Source organism: Leopardus geoffroyi, chromosome E3 (assembly GCF_018350155.1).
Source record: "Leopardus geoffroyi isolate Oge1 chromosome E3, O.geoffroyi_Oge1_pat1.0, whole genome shotgun sequence".
NCBI classification, from domain to species: Eukaryota; Metazoa; Chordata; class Mammalia; order Carnivora; family Felidae; genus Leopardus; species Leopardus geoffroyi.
In genome coordinates this window covers 15,496,787-15,518,158 of record NC_059340.1, presented here as the reverse complement: position 1 = coordinate 15,518,158, position 21,372 = coordinate 15,496,787, and the positions used below count along the sequence as shown (strand labels likewise).

The following is a 21,372-nucleotide window of genomic DNA, read 5'->3' as shown; positions in this document are numbered from 1 at the left end:
ATCCCTTTGCTTTCTCTCTCTCCTCTTAGCTTCCACATTACTCCTCTTTTGCAGTTTTCCCCTTGCTTCTATTTTTTTCCCCACTCTTCTTTTGCTCTTTTCCTTTTGACCTACCCCAAGATGAGTTTTTAGCCCTCTTTTATCTTCACTGTTTCCAATGGGACAGAGTTTCATAAATTCAAACACAAAATACACATAAATTGAAATAAAAAGTAATACAATGAATATCCCTATGCCTATCAAGAACTAAACCACTAAATTCAAACTAAAGCATTGCTTCTTCAGTTAAATATAACTTTGGTGCCCCTTCCAGTAGCCTCCACCCCACCTTCTCTCAGAGGAAGAAGGCGTGTGGTAGTTTGTCCCACTAATGACCCCGATGAGTCAGACCTACCAGTGTCCTCACTTTTGCTAGTCCCTTTCAACATTGACCTAGGGGTTAGCCCCTTACTTACTGCATCCATTACCTTTTGATCTCTTCTTCCTCCCCTAGTTCAATCTGCTACAGCTACATAGGTTAGAGGTGTCAAGAGGGCCCTTGCACTGGTTCCCAGTACCTAGTACACTTGCCCAAATATTTGCATACCAGCATAGCTAGCTCCTTTGCCCTTTGTTCAGGGTACCGTCTCAGCCAGGGCTTTCCTCTCCACTCTAAAACTGCAAACTTTTAGATTGCATTTTCTGTTCCTCTTCCTTGCATAATTTTTAATTTTTTATTCATAGCAATTATCACCATCTTAAGTACTACTGTAAATAACTTGTTTATTGGCTCCTCCCTCTCCTCTAGAATGTAAGCTTCTCAGCATACTTTTATGTGTTTTATTTTTTTCATTAAAAAAAATTTTTTGGGGGGGGGCGCCTGGGTGGCTCAGTCGGTTGGGCGTCCGACTTCAGCTCAGGTCATGATCTCGTGGTCTGTGAGTTCAAGCCCCGCGTCCGGCTCTGTGCTGACAGCTCAGAGCCTGGAGCCTGTTTCAGATTCTGTGTCTCCCTCCCTCTCTCTCTGACCTTCCCCCATTCATGCTCTGTCTCTCTCTCTGTCTCAAAAATGAATAAACGTTTAAAAAAAATTAAAAAATATATTTTTTTAAGTTTAGTTATGAGAGATAGAGACAGCACCAGTTGGGGAGTGGCAGAGAGGGGGAGACACAGAATCTGAAGGAGGCTCCAGGCTCTGAGCTGTTAACACAGAGCCCAACAGGGCTCAAACTCACAAACCATGAGATCATGACCTGAGCTGAAGCCGGTCACTTAACCGACTGAGCCACCCAGGTACCACTTTATGCATTTTATGCTATCCTCAGCCTAGCACACATTAGGTGTAGAGGAGGAAAAAAATTGTCTCTCTACCCTTCTGAGTTCTTGGCTGAGACCTCTGAGGTAAAAAAACAGATTAACAAGAGAGAAGCACATTGAAATTTATTAATACATATACCTCATATATACATGAGAGATAACGGGACAAGATTTAGAATGCCAACTTAAATACAGTATCATGTAGACAAAAGAAAGGTGTGTGTTGGGGTAAGGTGGGTAGCTGGAGGATCAGTTATGGGAAGTGATCTGGGAAAGAAATGCAAACAAGCTTAAGGTTTGCTACGCAGATTTAAGTTAGTGTCTTCTCCATTGGTGAGTCTCTTGTGATTTAGGCATCCTCTTCTAGGTACGGGGAAGGAGACATCTTTACAAATGGAGATTTCCTTTTAAATGTACATTTCCCTTACAAAAGGGTATTCATTTTCAGAGCTTCTCTGGCATCCACTTTCTCAAAATAATCCTTATGCCAAAGAGGTACGTTTTTGGATGGCATGTTCTACTATCTCTAAGCATTTAGAAGAATTTGAAGAATGAATCAATTTCCATTTTGCAAATGATGAAAAGAGACAGAAGTTAGGCAACCTGTCCAAGATCACAAAGGCAGCTGTTAGCAAAGCTGGGATTTCAACCCAGGTCTACCTTCCAGATCCAGTATAGTTTTGTTTTTTCTCTGTTGTGGCGGCACTTTATGCCGTAGATGGCACCCAGGATACAGAGGCAGCTGCTGTTTCCAACATTCCTGAAATGGTAATCACGGGAACTGGATTCCGTTTAAGACTCGACCATTAATACTAGATAACGATTATTTAACCTCGTGGGTCTCAATTATGTTTAGCTGTAAAAACGGCTTTTAGGTCAACCAATCTCTTTAAGGTCCTTTAATTCGAACACTAAAATTCCTGACATCCGTAATGTGATAGGATTCATTGGCTTTTCAAGCGGCCTCCGTCTCCCATTCCGTGCTGCTACAGTGGCCCAGGGCCCGACAGCCCCGCAGGAAGCAGGCTCTGAAGAAGACAGGGCACACCGGCTGCTCCGTCGGCTCCTGAACGCTGCAGGTCGGCACTGCAGGGCTAGCCTGGACCTCCGACACTGCGGGTGCTGTCAGTCACCCCCGCCTCCGGCTCGCGCCACCCAGCGCGGATGCCGAGAGGACCCGCAACAACACCCTCCCACTCCGCGCCCCAGGACCCGGAAATGACGTCTGTGCGTGCGTGACGAGCGCTCGCGGCGCCGGGGGCGGGGCGTGAGGGAGGGAGGGCCGGCGAGAGGGCGGGTTGTGGACTGGCGGAGCCGGGACCCACTCGAGCTACCCGCGGAGAGCGGCGGCCCGACGCCAGTGGAGCCGCAGGCCAGGTACGGAGCAGAAGGACGGGGGCCGAGGATCTCGGCTCTGGGCGGCGGGGCGGCGGCGCGGTCCGGGCGGAGGCTGCTGGGTCATTCGCCCGTGCCGTCTACCCGGCCGGGGCCGTTTCGCTTCGGTGCTTCCAGCCGCCGTCGGTCCCAACCCGGGGCCCCGCGGCGCGGCCCTGACCGGCCCCAGGCGGTCGCCGGCCGCCTTAGTCCTCGTCGTGCTGAGCCTCCCCCTTTCAAGCCTTCGTCGCCAAGTTCTGTACGGCCCGGCCCAACTCCGACGGACAGACGCTTGTCATTTCCTGGCCGCCTCCTGCCACCCGTCCACCCCTCGCGGGATGGCTTCCTTTTGGCCGGCTTCCTCTTCACTGTCCAGCCCGTGCAGTTGGAGGGGACACCTGTGGTGGCGTCCCGTCGGCTCGTGTCCTGGGTCCCTCGGGGGTCCGTCCGGGTTGGCGGCTCAGACCCAGAGAGCAGCCCGGCCTTGGCGGGGGCTCCGGGGCTTCAAGAACCCGCGTCGTTCTTGGGGAGGAAAGGTCCCGGAGCCGGGAGGGTGCAGTCTTTGGTGATGCAGGGACTTGAACACTGGTCCTAACTCTCGCGCCGTGGTTGAGGGGGAAGTTGTGGGCCTGGAGTTAGGAGCAGAACTGGTTTAGAGGAGAGCAGAGGTGATGCCCATCACGGAAGTTTAGTCACAGGGAGGGAGGGACTCAGCTGCTTTAGAGAGTAGGTCATAGACATCTGGTGGTGCCTCAGCGCTGATGACCAAGTCCTGTCGTTGGGAAGTGTGTCAGTGGGCTCTGATGGGCTCCTTTTACCCTTTAGATTAGATGTGAAAATTGTCAAGACGAGTTGACAGCATCACCAGTTTTGTTTGTGAGATTTAAAAATAGTTGTACTTTTTTTTTCTGTAAACTTGAAACTGCTTTTTAAAAAGCCTGTTAATGTAAAATAGTTAAAACAAGAAAGTTTGCCGGACGGGTAAGATTTGATTGTATTGTTAATCCATTTAATGACAAATAATGTTACTTTGTAAGAGTTACTGGTTGTTGTGCGGAAGATTAAACCGAGTTCAGGATTTGAAATTTCACCGATCTTCCAAGCAATCATGTTTCTTCTCTCGAGAAGTTAGAGAGGGACAATAAAGATACTTTCAATACGGTGTGGTAAATAGAGCTAAGATAGAGCGTGAGGAGGGACACTGCAGGGTATGGAGGGTGAAGAAAGATAATCAGGGAATACTTTATGGAAGTATCTTGAAGCATGATAACTTTGAAACTAACAAGGTTAGGTGGGAATTTTAGGGATTGGTTGGAATGTGGGGGTGGGACAAGTAACAGGAGAATAGGCCAGTAACTACTAGGAGACGGTTTTTGAAAAGTAAAAAAGTGCAGGGCAGAGATTCAGAAGCTGATGACGACAAAACCGAGGAAGGGTTTTAAGGAGGGTCTTTTCATGATTAAAGTGGAATTTTAGGTAGATCTTACACACACACACACAGACTGCTGCTGTTTGGCTGATGAAGACTGTGTGGGCCCAATGTGGTGCTTGATTTTGTGCTCATTAAATGTTTGAACTGAGTTGTATGCTCATTTGCTAGTTGTTTCGTTGTGTAAAAAGTGTCCGACCCTGCTAATTTGTAAGCTTCTATAAACAGGAATTCTCCTTCTATCTGTTTGCATTCTCAGTCCGAGCTGGGCATTCACAAGTGTTCTATGAGTACTTGTTAACTTGATGAGAATTCATTGATTTCTGATGTTGGTTTCCAGTGGGAAAAAAAATGATCAGTACTTATTTTAATATCTACATAGAAAAGAACTAAGATCTTGTTTCATTTACTTGTGTCAATCTTTGGAGACAGAATTTCATCTTGACTATGAATTTAATTTTTGGCACGTGTGTTTTTATTGTTTGCAAAGTATACATCTGTAGCAGAGATGACCTATCCCTAAAATGGAGAAGAAAGCTATGTGACACACCTGTCTATTCTGTGATTCAGAATACAAATGTTGTTAAGTGGCTTTCTTAACCCATAAATAAAGTTATCACACTAAAAGCAAGAGTTTCACAGTAGAAGTCAAACATTTTGAAAGTCTTATTAAATGCTTATTTTTGTCATAAAGTGTCGTCGAAACATTATGTATATTTCATATGACTGTTATGACTGGAAATAATTTAGAGTATCATCGGATAAACACTTAGGAGAAACAACAGTGGACTTACCTTCATCCCACTTGATATTATGTAACTTATATTTTATTTGCTTGATATTTGAATAAAGCTCCTAAAATGCTTTAAGAAAAAGCTGTACTCTTATGATGCGGCTTCCAAGTTACCCTGTGAGATTCCTGTGTTTGATGAAGTTCCTATTGGTGGGGTAGAAAGTATAATTTTTATTGTACAGTAGAACCTTTTTTCATGTTTCTGGTAGCATAGCTTCCTTGTTTATGGTCACTAGGAGGGCGAAGAACTGTAATTATCATCAGATAAGTATGTGGTTAGAAGTCAGAAGTTATGATCAGAGTATGAGTTCATGAATGGGTTAAATTGCACACACTAAGAGTCTTAAGCTTTTTATTTTCCTCAAATGACATCAAGGAGATTGCTAAAATCCCTGAAAGAGGGCCGTAGCACAATGCCTAAAGCAGGAGTGTAGCAGGAGTCTTTGGGGCCCTGAATTCTGTGTGGTCTCACCTTAATGTATGGTTGGCAGCATCCTCTGTGCCAGGCACAGGGCAGCACAGAAGGAATTGAAGCTCTTCCTTTTGAATCATCTTTGAAGCTAATCTCTCTAGTTCCCTTTATTCAGAATAAATCATTGAAATTGCATTTATGGTGATTTGGTCTGTGTTTTAAAATTAAACATGACTTTGGGGGGATTTTTACATGAGATATATTTGTAATTTTCTGTGTGCTTCAAAGTTAAAAATACATAATGAAAGTTTTATTTTTGTAGTTCCTGTTGTTAGAATTTCCTAATTTTAGACACAGTATTTGCAATATTTCTTCCTTTCTCTCTCTCTTTCTTTCTTTCTTTCTTTCTTTCTTTCTTTCTTTCTTTCTTTTTTTGGAGCACAAAAAAAAAGGTAATGCCTTTAGAAATTGAACTCATAAAATGCTTATTACCGGAAGAAAGTATCTTATTGTGCTGTAATGTTTTTTAAATGGAGCATGTCATTTACTTATATCACATCGTGTTCCAGAAAGGATTCATAATTACTTACAAAGATACAGCATGTTATTGAGAACATACAGAAATAAGGAGGTGATGAATTTAGCACGGAGGGAGAAAAATTAAGATGAAAACTGAGGTCTGTAATATCTTCATTGAGATGGAATGAGATATGTGCACAAGGTACTTGGACTGAAATCTTAAGTATTTGTTAGAGGGCTACAAATTTGACTCTGCCTTTTAGTAGCCTATTCAGAAAGCGATATAATCAGTTGTATAATTCAATGATCATAAGATAAAAGACCAGTTTCTCTTTGGATTCCCAGACTCCTTGTATTGACAGATTTCTTAGCTACATCCTTAAGCAAATAACAGCATGCATTTCAAAGGGCTGTATTGTGTTTTACTTTGTTTTGTTTTTTTTAATTTTTTTTTAATGTCTTATTTTTGAGAGACAGAGACAGACAGACAGACACAGAGCGCGAGTGGGAGCGAGGCAGAGAGGGAGACACAGGATCCAAAGCAGGCTCCAGGCTCTGAACCATCAGCACAGAGCCCGATATGGGGTTTGAACTCAGGAACCACAAGATCATGACCTGAGCCGAAGTCAGATGCTTAACTGACTGAGCCACCCAGGCGCCCTCGTTTTACTTTGTTTTTTAATTAAAATTCTTTGTTGCCTCATTGTGTAGGTTGATGACAAAACATAATTCAGTAAAAGCAGTTCTGGTGCTGGCAAAATAATGTGATCTAAGTATGTAGATTTCTACAGTGATTTAATTTAAGGATCTGTTTTAGATGCTCTAGATAAGTAGATGGGGACTGTACATTCTTTAGGTTCTCTTCCATAAATATTTTGTTTCTCAATGGAGCTTTTTGTTATAAAGTTATCAGCAAATCAGGGATTTGAGTTTGTGCTTCCTGACAAGTCCCTCAAGTACATTTATTTTTTATGTTGTCGTTTTATGTTGTCTAATCACAGAGCCATATTTTTCATGGAGAGTGTGAAAATGAAGGAGTCTGACAAGGACGAACACTTAAATGAAAGTCACCTCACCTCCACATACAGATGGACTTAGGGAATACCAGACACAGACCTAAAATTCATTTCTGGAAGTAGGTTTGGGGTGTTAGCTCCTGCATAGAGAACATTGGCTATAGTTCAAATTTATCAAGTGCTAGCATGGGCCAGGCACTGTGCAAGTAATAAGCCCTTGACATGGATTATCTCAATGTTGTCCTTTCCCTTCACCCTCCTTAAAAATATAAAGAAATGTGGTTCAGAGTAGTAACTTGTTTCAGGTCATACAAGAGGTGATGGAGATTTGAACTCAGGTAGTCCGACCAACTCAGTGGTCTGCACCTAACCATGACTTTATATTAACCTGCAGCAGACTGGACCATGAGCTCCCAAGGTGGGAACAGACATATACAGTTAATAGAGGTAAGCACATTGGCAAGTATTGGAACCCACCATTACAAAAAGGCCTTTCATGGGATCTTCCTATCCAAATAATGGTCAGGGAGGTACAACTTCAAGTCATTTGGCTGTACTTTGTAAAGCTGGGCAGTGGGGAGTCTTCTAAGCATCAATTGGGATTGGCAGAGTGGCGATATTATTTTATGTGTTTGTTTGCATCTAAAATGCATATATTTTTTCTTTGTGTCTGCTCTGAATTTATCTCAAGATCAGGAAAGTCACAACGATATTTATAAAGATAGTGTACCATTCTAGAAAAAGAGATTTGTATTTAAATTTTAGAGTAAAACTTAAGCTGGTGATCTCACTGCTGTGATTTGAGATGAACTTAGGTTATAGTTTTGTAATGCCATTACTAGGTGTATGTGTTCTTAACTCTCATTTTGTTCTGTTAGGAATTGTATTGCATTAGAATTGTACAGATAACTAAACCATCATTTATTGTGCATTTTCATATGTAGCTGTTTCAGGTAATTCCAGATTGTTTTGTTTTGTTTGAAGTATTATAATACAGTTCCTATAGTATATTGTAAATTGTGACCTAGCCTCTGAAACTAGAGAATAGAGAACATCCTTATTCACCTTTCATCAGTAAACAATGGGTGGAACTGTTGTTGCCTAAATGTAGTTATGTAACTTAATGGTTCCTTAATTGCATTTCCATATCACTTTTGACATTGTTTTTTAAACATGTTCCTGAAAAATAAGTTGGGCTAGTGACCACAGTTTTGAGTAGGATATTATAAGAAGAATGCAAATAAAAAATGTGAAAAGAAAAAATAAAACTGTAGGCTGATGAAATAAAATGCCTAAAATCCATTATAATTAGTGTCTCCGGAAGTAATATCCTTGGCTTCTACTTAGCAAGATGGATTATATCTTTATATTAATTAATTAGCCATTGCAGTTGTTCTCATGGTGTGGTAAGTGTATATAGATGTTATTATTACTCTAGGGCTTTACATGTTGTGTAGTCATGGGTGGACACATCTTAAGTATCATTTATGAGGAATAATCAGATGGCAAAGTGTTTTCATACCCTGTGCTAACTGCTGATGTTCTTTGAATATCAACTATATGTGGACACAACTTTCTCCAAAGAGCCTACTTTTGTTCTTGGACATACTTGAGAACAAAATTGCAGATACTTTTTGTTGTTACCCATAAGAAGTTATAGGCTAATTCTTTGAAGAAGATCTTGTCAATCCCTGTATGGGCTACCAAAAAAGAAAGAGAGGGAGGGAGGAGAGGGAAGAAAATTTTTGTCTTTCTAGTACTTTGGTCTCGTAATTGAATAAATAAGTTAGAAAATAAAAATCTCAATTTACTACTTTATTTATATGTAAATACAATAGGGCTTGAGAAATAAGCTGAGATCTTTTGAAGTTTAAAGTTCTTAGATTCTAACAGAAAAGCTAATCAGGAGGTTGGATTCTAGGCCTAGCCAGTTCCAGCCCCAAACAAAACCACTAATTGTTATGATGGTGAGTCTGCCATTTAGGTAAGTATAATGCAAAGATTTCAGTTTCATGCTTCAATCAACACTTGAGCTATATTTGGAGAAGAAGAATCTGAGTTTTTGTTTTTTTTTTTAAGTTTTGTTTTTTCCTTTTTCTGAGGGTTTAATTTCAGGAAGTCTAGTTTTTATAGATATGAATTTTATAGATATGAACCTTATCAAACTACTCAGTCTAGTAAACATTTTATTACCCCAGAATATCTTCTGATCTTTATTAATGTTTGTTTGTAAAACTGTCTGCCTTTTATTTTGTGGTAAAAAAACTGTTTACTAGTTTAAGCATTTCAGAATTCACATAAGGTATATGCATGAGGTTTGTTTTTCATTTTTTTGGAGAGAGAATGTGCGAGCGAGTGTGCACAGGTGGGGAAGGGGCAAAGAGAGAGGGGGACAGAGAATCTGAAGCAGGCTCTGCACTGACAGCAGCGAGCCTGGTGTGGGGCTTGAACTCACGAGATCACAACCTGAGCCAAAGTTGGGTCCTCAACCGACTGAGCCACCCAGGTGCCCCTGTGTGAGTTTTATCGTATTGCCGAGAAGTCTGGTATTTATGCTCTATGTTAATGTGTAGTTCTACCCTTTGAGCTGCCATAGATTTTTCTAAAAAGAGTTGGTTGCAGCAGTTGTTTTGCATTGGCCCTCAAGGTCGTTGGTAAGAGTATGCTTCTTAGCTCCCAGTGATTACTAATTTCTAACCACTTTGCTTACATTAGAATTTTCTTGGTGGATTAGCACTGTTATCTTTTAACCATTAGTAGTGCTTTTTGCCTTCAAGTCCACTTTGTATATCAGTATAGCTTTACTAGCTTTCTTTTGGTAAGTGTTGCATGCTGTATATTTTTCCGTCCTTATAATTTCTGTTTTTTTAATTTTGTCCTTGAAAGCATCGTGATGATTGAATTTAGGTTTTTTTTCCTTTAGTCTATTTTAGTATTTAAATTAGAATATTTAGTCCATTTTCATGTAATGCGATTGTCACTATATTTCGTGTTAGGTCTACCATCTTCTGGTAGGTTTTCCTTTTGACTCACCAGTTTCGTTCCCTTTTCCTTTTTTCTTGCCATCTCTTGGGTTATTTTTTTTTTAAATTTTTTTAATGCTTATTTATTTTTGGGAGAGAGAGAGAGACAGAGTGCAAGCAGGGGAGGAGCAGATGAGAAAGGGAGACACAGAATCCAAAGCAGGCTCCAGGCTCTGAGCTGTCAGCACAGAGCCCGACGGAAGGCTCGAACTCACGAACAGTGAGATCATGACCTGAGCCAAAGTCGGAGGCTCAACCGACTGAGCCACCCAGGCGCCCCTCTTGGATTATTTATTATTTAATTATTTAATATTTTCCCTATAGTAATTGCTTAGTTACACATTCTTTCACTATTCTTTTTGTGATTATACTAGCAATTGTAATATATACCCTTGACTTACTGCAGTCTAATACAAATTATAACTTTTATCACTTCTCCAGTAATGCTAGAGCTTTAGGTACTAACTCAGTTTGTTGTTTTCCTGCTTTGTTGCAGTATATAATCAGTATTTGTGTGGATTTACTTACATATTTACTGTTTCCATTACTCTTCGTCCCTTCTTGTATGTATTTCTGTGTTTCTCTTTGGGATAGGCTAATTTTTATTCCCATTTGAAGAGTTCCCTCTGGTATTTCTTCTAATGCAAGTGGGCCCATAATGAATTGTTTCAGTTTTTGTTTGTCTGTAAATGTCTTATTCTGCCTTTATTTTTAAAGGAAATAGTCACTGAGCACCACATTCTAGGTGGGCATTTTCTTTTTACAGCACTTTTTAAGAGGTCATTCTGTTGTCTTATGGCTTTTATGGTTTCTTGAGAATTTAGCTGTTAGTTTTATTGTTGCACCTGTGAAAGCAAAGTGCTTCTTTCCCACTGGTTACTTTAAAAAGTTTCTCTTTGTTTTTGATTATCAACATTTTAAGTATGCTATATCTGTGTGTGTGTGTGTGTGTGTGTGTGTGTGTGTGTGTGTGTGTCTTTCTGCTTTTAGGTTCCCAGAATTTCTTGGATTTGTGGGTTGTCTTTTCATCAATTTTGAAATTTTCATTCTTTCCTTTTATTTATTTTTTTAATTTTGTGTTAAAGAGAGAGAGCACATGTGGGAGCAGATGAGAAGAGCAGAGGGGGAGAGAGAATCTTAAGCAGGCTCCACACTCAGCACAGAGCATGACGAGGGGCTTGATTCATGAACCCATGAGATCATGACCTGAGCCGAAATCAAGAATTGGACAGTCGACTGGCTGAGCCACCCGGGTGCCCTGGTTCTTGCTTTTAATATTGGTTCTGTCTTAGTCATTCTTTCCTCTTCTTTTGAGGGACTCCAGTTACATATTTGGTAGACTTTTCCACAGTGTTCCTCATTCTCTTTACACTGCCCTCCTCCTGCCCCTGTGTTTCCTATTAGTTTTTCTCTCTGCTTCTGTATGGATGTATTTTATTGACTTGGGTTTCAGTTTCTAATCCTCTCATCTGCTAGGCCTGGTCTGTTGTTAAATCTACCTTTTGAATTCTTAATTTTAGTTATTATACTTTTCAGATCTAGCATTTCAGTTCAATTCTTATAGATTACAATTCTCAGTTGAAATTCTTCATCTTTAAAGTATGTTCTTACCCTCTTTTTTTCACCTATTTTAAATTTATTTTTTACCTATATTTTTAAAAGGGAATTTAAATAGCTATCATTATTTAAAAGTCTTTCTTTTTTTTTTATTGTTTATTTTATTTTTTGAGAGAGAGAGAGAGAGAGAGAGAGAGAGAGACAGAGCATGAGCGGGGAGGGGGAGAGCTAGAGAGAGACAGAGACAGAATCTGAAACAGGCTCCAGGCTCTGAGCTGTCAGCACAGAGCCCTATGCAGGACTTGAACTCACAAACAGTGAGATCATGACCTGAACTGAAGTTGGACGCTTAGCCAACTGAGCCAACCCAGGTGCTCCTAAAAGTCTTTCTTTTGGGGCGCCTGGATTGGCTCAGTCAGTTAAACATCCAGCTTCAGCTCAGGTCATGATCTCATGGTTCATGAGTTTGAGTCCTGCATCAGGTAAGCTCATGCCCTGCTTCTCCCTTGCTCCCTCTCTCTCTCTGCATTTCTCCCTCTCTCCCTCTTTTCCTGTCTCCCTGTCTCCCTCTCTCCTTGTTCCTCTCTCCTTCTCTCCCTCTCTCCCCTCCCCCTCCTGGGATTTCTTTCTGTCTCTAAAAAATTAAAATAAAATAAAAAGTCTTTCTGTTAACTCCATTGTCTGGATCATCTGAGCATCTGTTTTTTTCTTTTTGGCTTTTAGTTAGGTAAATGCTGGGTGTTGTGAATAAAATGAAGCTCCAGATGATGCTGTTCTTTTTTTTTTTTTTTTAAGTTTATTTATTTATTTTTGAGAGAGAGAGAGAGAGCACATCCCAAGCAGGCTGTGTGCCATTGGCACAGAAATCAAGAGCTGGTCACTTAGCCAACTGAGCCACCCAGGCACCTCAGTGCTATTGTTTTAGAGAGGAAATGTCTCCTCCCTTTTGCTAGCCAGGTAGAGTAGGGACTTATCATCTAATCCTTTTAGGGATTGAGCTAATGGTTGAGATTGTGTTGCTGGGTTGTTAAGGCTAGGTTTCCTTCTGGTTTGCCTTTACCACTACCATCTGGGGCTTCCAACTGATAGTTTAGTGAATTCACAGGCATCTCTTCCCCTGGTGGTTTCTATGCTGTAATCTTTGTCTCTTGAGAACAGTGAGATTACTGAAAATTCCACTCTTTTTTTTCTTTAAAGATTTTATTTTTAAGTAATCTCGACACCCAACGTGGGGCTCGAACTTACAACCCCAAATCAAGAGTTGCATGCTCTACCAACTGAGCCAGCTGGGCTCCCCTGAAAATTCCACTTTTGATTTTCAGACGTTTTCAGTTTTGTTTTGAAGTCCTCTCTGTGCAGCTGCAGAACTTGGTAAATGTCCTTAGGGAAAAACCAGCCTTGTGTTAGACCTTTCTGGCTCTTTGACTCTCCACTTTCCTTAGGATTTTGGCTCCTTGATTCTTGCCTTTGTTTCATCTCTTCCAAAAGCTCTCGTGGTTCCTCTGTCTGTAGTCTGGATTCTCAGCCTTTTGCCCCAAAATCAGCAAATGTACTTGGTGAAAAAGTGGCCACAGAATGTCACTTTGTTTCTCTACCATTCGTCTCTTTTTCCAGAATCCAGAGGCTTCTAGTCTTGATTGCTTCATCTGTTTCTTGATGCCTTTAAACATTGATTTAAAAAAAATGTATCTAGCTTTTTTCATTCTCAGTAGGAGTGTTGGTCTGCCACAAGCTACTCCATCGTATTCAGAAAATAAACTCTCCCACTAGTAATGAAATCATGAGAAGAAATTAATCTTTTAATAATTGTTATGCTTACTTTATCACAGTGGTTCTCCAAGAGTAATCCTTAGCCACATCACCTGGGAACTTCTTAGGAATGTAGATTCTCTGGCCCTACCCCTGACCTCCTGAATCCGAAACTGTGGGTCAGGAGCCAGGAAGTACTCTGTGCTTTAACAAGTCCTCCATGTGCTACTGATGCATGCTAAAATTTGAGAACACCTGCTTTGTAAGTTAGTCATTTTGCTGTTTAATTTTCGACTCTTACCTGCAATGGGCCCTGGAGAGTGTACATGGGACAGAAGTGAAAGAAAATGGTCTATGCAGGTACTTTGTTGGTCTTCTGAATAAATACTTTAATAAATTTAGGAAATATGTATGGATTACTCAGTCTGTTCCTGGCAGAACAGTGCTATGCTGTGTCTGTGTATGTGGAATGGCCACATAAGCAAGTTATTATAATAGAGTGTATTATAATAGCTGTATATATAAAATGCTGTAAGAACCAGAGGGATAGAATCAATCTGTCAGTGGGCAAAAGGGAGTCAGATGCTATTTGAACAGGATGGAATTTGAAGGTGGACTACAGGAGGGTTTTCTAGGCTTGTTCATAAATAAGATGACAGTGTAATTTATTATCCAGAGCAGATGACTTTTGAGAATCAAATGGATGCCTTTTTGCTAGGACAACAGGCATAAGCCAGGACTGTTCTCATGAACTGGGAGGGAGATGTGATTATCCAGTTGGTAAAGAGCAAGTGATGCTGTGAACCCATAGTTCTATGTTAACTTGTGGAAACCTCATTTCTTTCAATTATTTGTTTACAATTACAGTTTACAATTCTTACTGGATGATTTTTATAGTTTCCTAGGACTGCTATAAACAAATGGGCTGGCTTAAAACAACAAAAACTTATTCTCTCATCATTCTGGAGGCTAGAAATCTAAAACCAAGGAGTCAGCAGGGCCGTGTTGTCTCTGAAGGCTGGAGATGCTGGCTGGTTGTCTTATAGTTCCTTGGCTTGCAGCCACATCACTGCGATCTCTGCCTCTGAGGCCATGTGGCCTCTGTGTGTATGTCTGTGTGTCTTTCAGGGCCTTTTTGTAAGGACACCAGTTACTGGATTTAGGGACCACCCTAAATCAGTATGATCTTATTCTGTAATTACATCTGCTTATTTCCAAATCAGGTTTCATTCACAGTATTGAATTCAACCTTTTTGGGGGACACAATTTAACCCACAACAGACAGTATGGTTTTAGCTTTTGAAAATTTCTGCAGATTAATTGGATTAAATTTTTATTACACACAAGACACTTCTCGGAGGCTTAGAACGTAATACAGATATATAATTCATTGTGCTGGCTAATAAATCTGAATAAATGCATTTTCCATCCAGGCAGTTAGTTGCATTTTGTATTTCTCTTATGATATATGTGTGTGTATCACTTTGCTCAGCCACAGCAAATGGCTGAGGGTGAAATGGCTGCAGCAAAGCTAAACTGAGGTAGAACTTTGAGAAAAAACAAAGCTGTTAGTGGTTGAAAGCATGTTATGTGTTGCAGTTTGTTGCTAGTTTGAGTAGAGTTAAGCCAGAGAATGTTTGGTCATTTACTTATCGAGTAAACTCGCCTTTGGGGAATGATTGGCTGCTGCCATGGAAGAGAGGATGGAGCATAGAAGGAAGTAGACCAGAGTAGCCAGTTTATTTGGTGTGCAAGTTTGAGTTGTTAGCCTGGGCAGTGGCATGCTCAGATTGGAATCATAATTTCACTTATCTGGAGAGGGTGCGACTTAATACAATAGAAGATTGTTGTCAAGAACTCATTCTGTAAGAATGCTGCTCTGCCGGCTTTGCTCATTCCAGCAGTATAAACTCTACATTATATTTCATGGGTTTGATTACCACTTGGAATTATTTGGGCAGGCTAGTGTTTGGATGCTTTGTTTTGTTGTATTTAACATTGGAACTGTGCCACTGCTTCTCTGTGTGGTATTTACATTCATTTTGGAAGCAATGTATTTAATGATAACGAAAGTTAGTGAAACTTGGATATAGATTTGAAATATTAACTCTTTGATTAAAACAGTGGTGTCTTCATAACATAAAGTGACGGACTAAAAGATGACATAAAAAGAGCACTTATAAAGAGAAAAAAAAGATTATATGTCAACTATACTTCGACTGAAAATAAAGGAAAAAAGATGACACAGAAAAATGAGCAAAAAACACAAATGGTTAAATTCTTCAAAGAAGTTATGCTAATGGCCAGTAAATATTAAACATGGTTTAGAAAGTGCATATTAAAACAAGAAATGATTTATTTTTTTGCCATTCAGATGGACAAAATAAAGATTAGTAATATTGTATTTATTTATGAGTTTCCAGGAAAGTAGATTCTCTAATACATAATAGGTGGGAATGTAGATAGACACAGTCATTTTGTGAAGCCACTTTGGTAGTATATATCAAAATTTTAAATGCAGAAATCTTCACAGGCTCCTGGGTGGCTCAGTTGGTTGAGCATTAAAGTCTTGATTTCAACCTCACGGTGTGGGATCAAGCCCCACATCAGGCTCCATGCTGAATGTGGAGCCTGCTTGGGATTCTCTCTGTCTCTCTCTCTCTCTCTCTCTTTCTCAAAAATAAATAAACTTTAATAAATAAATAAAAATAAAATGCAGAAGCCCTTCGACATTCTGTTTCTGTTTCTCAGAAGCTTTTCATGTTTTGTGATTGGTCTACTCGTATCCTTATCCTGCATATCAGAGATTTACAGTTTCTTTTTATTCATATAATTTTAAATATGATAAAATACTTCATTGTCCTATTTTCTTAAAATATTTGCCTATTTTCTTTTTTTAAATATTTATTTTGAGAGAGAGAGAGAGAGAGAGAGAAGGAAAAGAGAATCGCAAGCAGGCTCTGCACTGTCAGCACAGAGCCCAGTGTCGGGCTCAATCTCACGAACTGTGAGGCCATGACCTAAGCTAAAATCAAGAGTTGGACGCTTAACACACTGAGCCACCCAGGTGCCCTTGCCTTTCCATTTTCTAAGTGGGCCTTTTAAAAACTAGATAGAAGTTTAAATTTGTGTATTTGAATCTTTTTCTTTTTAAAATTTTGCTTCAGTTTTTAAGCTTAAATAGCCCTTAGTCCTTTAAAAGTTTCGTAAGGTGCGATTAAGTCAGTTAAGTGTCTGACTCTTGATTTTGGCTCAGGTCATGATCTCATGGTTCATGAGTTGGAGCCCCGCATAGGGCTCTGTGCTGACAGTGCGGAGCCTGCTTGGGATTCCTCTCTACCGCTCTCTCTGCCCCTCCCCTATGTGCTTGCACACTCTCTCTCTCCCAAAATAATTAAATAAAATAAACTTTAAAAAAACGTCTTTTGAGATTTTATTGTCATTTGTAGTAAACTTGAAATGTTTTAAACATTTGCCATTTATATATTTAATTTCCTCAGTAAAAATTGGTATGCCTTACCTTACCAACTACTTTAGCTTTCTTTAGTTCTCAATATTTATTGTAAATCACGTAATTTTACTATTAAAGTTATTTCCTGGGTGGTTTTACATTTTGATACTATTGTGAATGGGATCTTTTTATATTTACAAACTTGTTATTGTTAGACTATTGTAAGAGTTCCATAGATTTCATTTACACATATTTAGCTTGTTTTACATAAATACAAATTTTTATGTGATTTTGTAATTCTAAAATTAATTATTTCCTCATTGTTCATAGTGTTTTAAATTCTTCTTTCAGGCCTTCTAGATATATAGTTATATTTCCCATACTACATAGCAGGTGCCAAAATGACTGAAACTTTACTTTTACTTTTGTAAAGTGCCTGTCATAGAGTGTAAATCAGTGTATAATTATTTGTTAAATAACTGAGTGATGAGTAGAGAAAGCACTACAAGAATATAGTGAATGTCTCTGGGTGATGTTTTGACTTCTTTCTACTTTATTTTCTACTTGTCTATATATATCAGGTTTTATAGAGTAAGCATCTTACACTTCCATAAGTGGAGAAAATCAAATTTCAGGAAAAAAAGCTTAGCTATTAGTTTTATTTCTTAACTGAGGTCAAAGGACAGTGTATCATTTTAGTAGAGTTGATTGGAAGTTTCTTGTAAATTGCGGCCTAGAGGAACGAACTATGAGAACATAGCACTGAACCCAAGAACAGGAAGTAGGACTCTCATAAGGAAAATAGTGGGAAGCTACTCATATCCACAAAATGTTTTTTTGTTTTTGCTGATTTTATGAGATCAATCTGGCTTTATGCAGAGTCTTAAGGAAGAACACACCTAACTCTGGGATTTGTACTCCTCTGTCCTTTTTTTTTAGTGTACCTCAACCCAGATTGAATACTAGCCTGGGGGCAGAACTCACAGGGCTCTCCATTGTCTCAGCAGTAGAGATCATTTTTACTCTGTCTTCTCTAATGTAGTGGGCCAATTGAATTATGCATTTTTCATGCCCAGGTTGCTCAATAAAAGCCTGCTTATTTGAGTGCAGTGCTCAAACAGGATCTGGATATGTCCCTCTGGCCTTCCTCTTGGGTGCAGTGGTGGTGGCAGCTTGCCTCTGGATTATGGCTCCACCGATTAGGGAGAGAGAGGTCTTTCTGTGCAGGAAAGACAGAATGGAGTCTCAGGCGGTTGATCCCCGTACGTTTCTCCCTAACTGAAGGGGATATACTGTTTATATGTCTCTGATGTCTAATGTAGGTGTGTTGACTGTACCTGCTTTGCCCCACTGAAACAGAGCTATCTATCATCACCACTACATAGCCTTTCAAATCATGGCATGCACTTCTGGCAGTTCACTTGCTCTCCTTGTTTTCCATATTTAGAAATAACCTGAGTTATCACTGTTTAACTGTCTCCTATACATTGGTTCAGTCATAGGTGTTGTCATTTAAAATTTAAGTGGAATTTTTTAAACCTCTCTAATTCGAAATGACAGAGTAACAGGAAGTTGCAAAGATAATACAGAGAGGCCCTGTGTACTCTTTGCCCAGTTTTCCCCAAAGGCTACATTTTACATAACTATAGTACACTCTCAGAACCAAGAAATTGACATCTGTCATGTGTGTGTGTATAGCAGTTTTGTGTCACGGTCAAGATACGGGACTATTCTGTAACCACTAAGAGCTCCCTCATGCCACCCCTTTATAATCATACCCTATGTCACTAGTCCCCAGCACTCCCCCCAAGTTTGGTAATTTGATGGGATTCATAGAACTCCTGTTCTCCTGGTGATGTTTTATACCCAGGTGAGAGGATACAAAACAGGATCAATAAAGGAAAACAGTGCACTGAGCAGAGTTTGGAGGATACCAGGCCTGAGTCTTCTCATGAGTCTTCTCCCAGTGGTGCATTTGATCCCCCAGCAACAAATTGTAGCAATGCGTGTGAGGTATTTTCTGTTAAGGAAACTCACTTATGCCTTGAATTCCAGGGTTTTTATTGAAGTTTGGTCACATAGGCACAAGTGCCTTCACAGTATGACCACAGTTAATGCAACTCCAGACCCCCCAGAATGAAAGCAGGTGTTCACCATACATCGCACTATTTGCGCAGACTGTCTAAAGTGTGGTTCAAAGCTCCAAGCATACAAAACATAATGACACTTATGACATAAAGACATAAAGACTTCCATTCCCAGAAGCTGACCATGAGCCAGTACACAAGCAGGCCCTTCTGAGAATGTGCACGATTTTTGAGCAACTCAGGCCTGCTTGGTTAACTCTTTCCTTACCCTGCCTTGTTCAATATAGGTAGGATATAGAGAAATAATGCCAGCGTGGAGGTGAGAGTTGGGGATTTGGGGGAGGTACTACCTTAGATAGAGTAACCAGGGAAGGTCTTCCTGACAGTGCCATGTGAAAGCTAAGACCTATAGTAGGAGAGAATAATCACCATGTGAACAGCAGGGCACACAGCCCTGGGCAGCATTAGAACACATGTGCAAAGGCTCCCAAAAAGAGATGTGGAAAAGAGGCCTGTTAGTTTTCTGTTGTTGCCATAACAAATCGCCACAAATTTAGCAGCTTAAAACAATACCCGTTTATTATCCCCAAATTCTGTAAAGCAGAAGTCCTGCCTGGCTCAGCTGGGTACTCTGTTAAGGATCTCAAGAGGTCAGAATAAAGGAGTCAGCCAGCCTGGGCTCTTTTCTAGAGGCTGTGGGGAAAATCTGCTTCCAGACATACTCATGCTGGCAGAATTTAGTTCATTTTGGTTATAGGACTGAGGTCATTCTCAGCTTCTAGAAGCCACCCACATTCCTTGGCTTATAGTCGCTCCACCTTCAAAGCCAGTATTGAATCTCCGTGACTTCCATCCTGCCCTCCTCTGTTGAGTTTTACAGGCATACCTTGCTTTATTGCACTTTGCTTTATTGAGCTTCACAGATACCGCATTTTTTCACAAATTGAAGGTTTGTGTGGCAACCCTGCATTGAGCAAATCTGTCCGCGCCATTTTGCCAACAGCATTTGCTCACTTCCGTGTTTCTGTGTCACAAAATCTGGTAATTCTGGCAATATTTCGAACGTTTTCATTATTATTTGTTATGGTATCTATGATCAGTGATTACAATTCACTGAAACCTCAGATGGTAGTTCGCATTTTTTAGCAATAAAGCATTTTTAATTTTAATTTTTATTATTTTTTATGTTAAGAATTACTTTTAAGTACATAAAATGCAGCAATTTTAAGTCTACAATTAAAATAACTATGTATACGTCAGTAAAACTACCACTCAGATACTGAACATTTTACATATGAATGCCATGTTATTTACCACATAAAGCTTAAATCCTACAGTTTTATACTTTGTTATAGCTAAAACTCTGATAAAAGTGTTGCTCCTACTTCAATTTCTAGGACTTTGTTTCTTTGCTGTTTTTCACACTTCCTCTCCAATCCATAAAACTGGTATATTCTAATTTACCTGTAACCTTATCTCAGTGTCAAATTTGCATTTTTAATTTTTAGAATTGAACACTAAATGGACTACAGTATGTGTAAACCTAACTTATATATGTACTGGGAAACCAAAAAATTTATTTGACTCACTTTATTGTGACATTTGCGTTATTGTGTGGTCTGGGCCTCAATCTGCAGTATCTCCAAGATATGTATTTTAAAAACAACTTTATTGAAGTATAATTCACATACCATAGAATTCACCCATTTAAAGGTTAAACAGTTCAGTGGCAACCATCATGACATCCAACTTGAGAACATTTTCATCCTCTCAAAAAGAAACCTCATACTCTTCAGCTATCTCCTTTATTCCCACCCTCTCCCCCTTAGTCCTAAGCAACTGTAATCTATTTTCTGTCTCTGTAGATTTCCCCATACTGAACATTCATATGAAGGGGATTATATAATACGTGGCCTTTTATGACTGGATTCTTTCACTTAGCAAAATGTTTTCAAGGTTGATCGTGTTGTGACATGTATCAGTATTTAATTCCTTTTTATGGTCAAATACTCCATTGTATCGATATACTACAATTTCTTTATCATTCATCCCCTTTTGGCTATTATGGATAATGTTTTAAACACTTGTGTACAAGTTTCTGTGTGGACATATGTTTTCATCTCTTGATATATATATATATATATATATATATATATACACACACACACACACACACACACACACACACACATACCTTGGAGTGGAATTGCTGGGTCATATGGTAACTCTCTGTTTAATTGCTTGAGGAGCTGTCAGACTGCTTCCAAAAGCAGCTGCACTGTTTTACATTCCAGGCAGCCCTGTATGAGCATTCTCAACATCCTTGCTAACACTTGTTATTATCTGACTTTTTTTTTTTTTCATCATAGCCATCCTACTGGATGTGAAGTGGTATCTCATTGTGGTTTCGATGTGCATTTCCCTGATTAGTGATGTTGAGCATCTTTTCACATGTTAGTTGGCTATTTGTATATCTTCCTTGGAGAATTATCTATTCAAGTCCTTTGCTAATTTTTCATTAGATTATTTGTTTTTGTTGTTGTTGAGCTATAGGAATTCTTTATATATTCTGAATATTAATCCCTTAGCAGATACATGGCTTGCAAATATTTTCTCTCATTCCATACAGGTTGCCTTCTCACTCTGTGGGCTGTTTACTTTTCCAT

At 39.6% G+C, this 21,372-nt stretch overlaps 1 protein-coding gene across 7 annotated transcripts in view; it reads left to right on the top strand.

Annotated features, from left to right (window-relative positions):
* The first annotated feature begins 2,549 nt into the window (after nt 1-2,549).
* Nucleotides 2,550-21,372, top strand: part of RABGEF1 (RAB guanine nucleotide exchange factor 1) — a 63,167-nt gene continuing 44,344 nt past the window's right edge. The window contains exons 1-2 of one of the 7 annotated variants that reach the window (XM_045459818.1): nt 2,592-2,673; nt 7,234-7,286. The gene's annotated coding sequence lies outside the window, so the exon portion shown is untranslated. Of the gene's footprint in view, nt 2,674-7,233; nt 7,287-21,372 lie in introns of all 7 variants that reach the window. The other 6 variants (XM_045459814.1, XM_045459815.1, XM_045459812.1 and 3 more) reach the window with 6 other exon arrangements.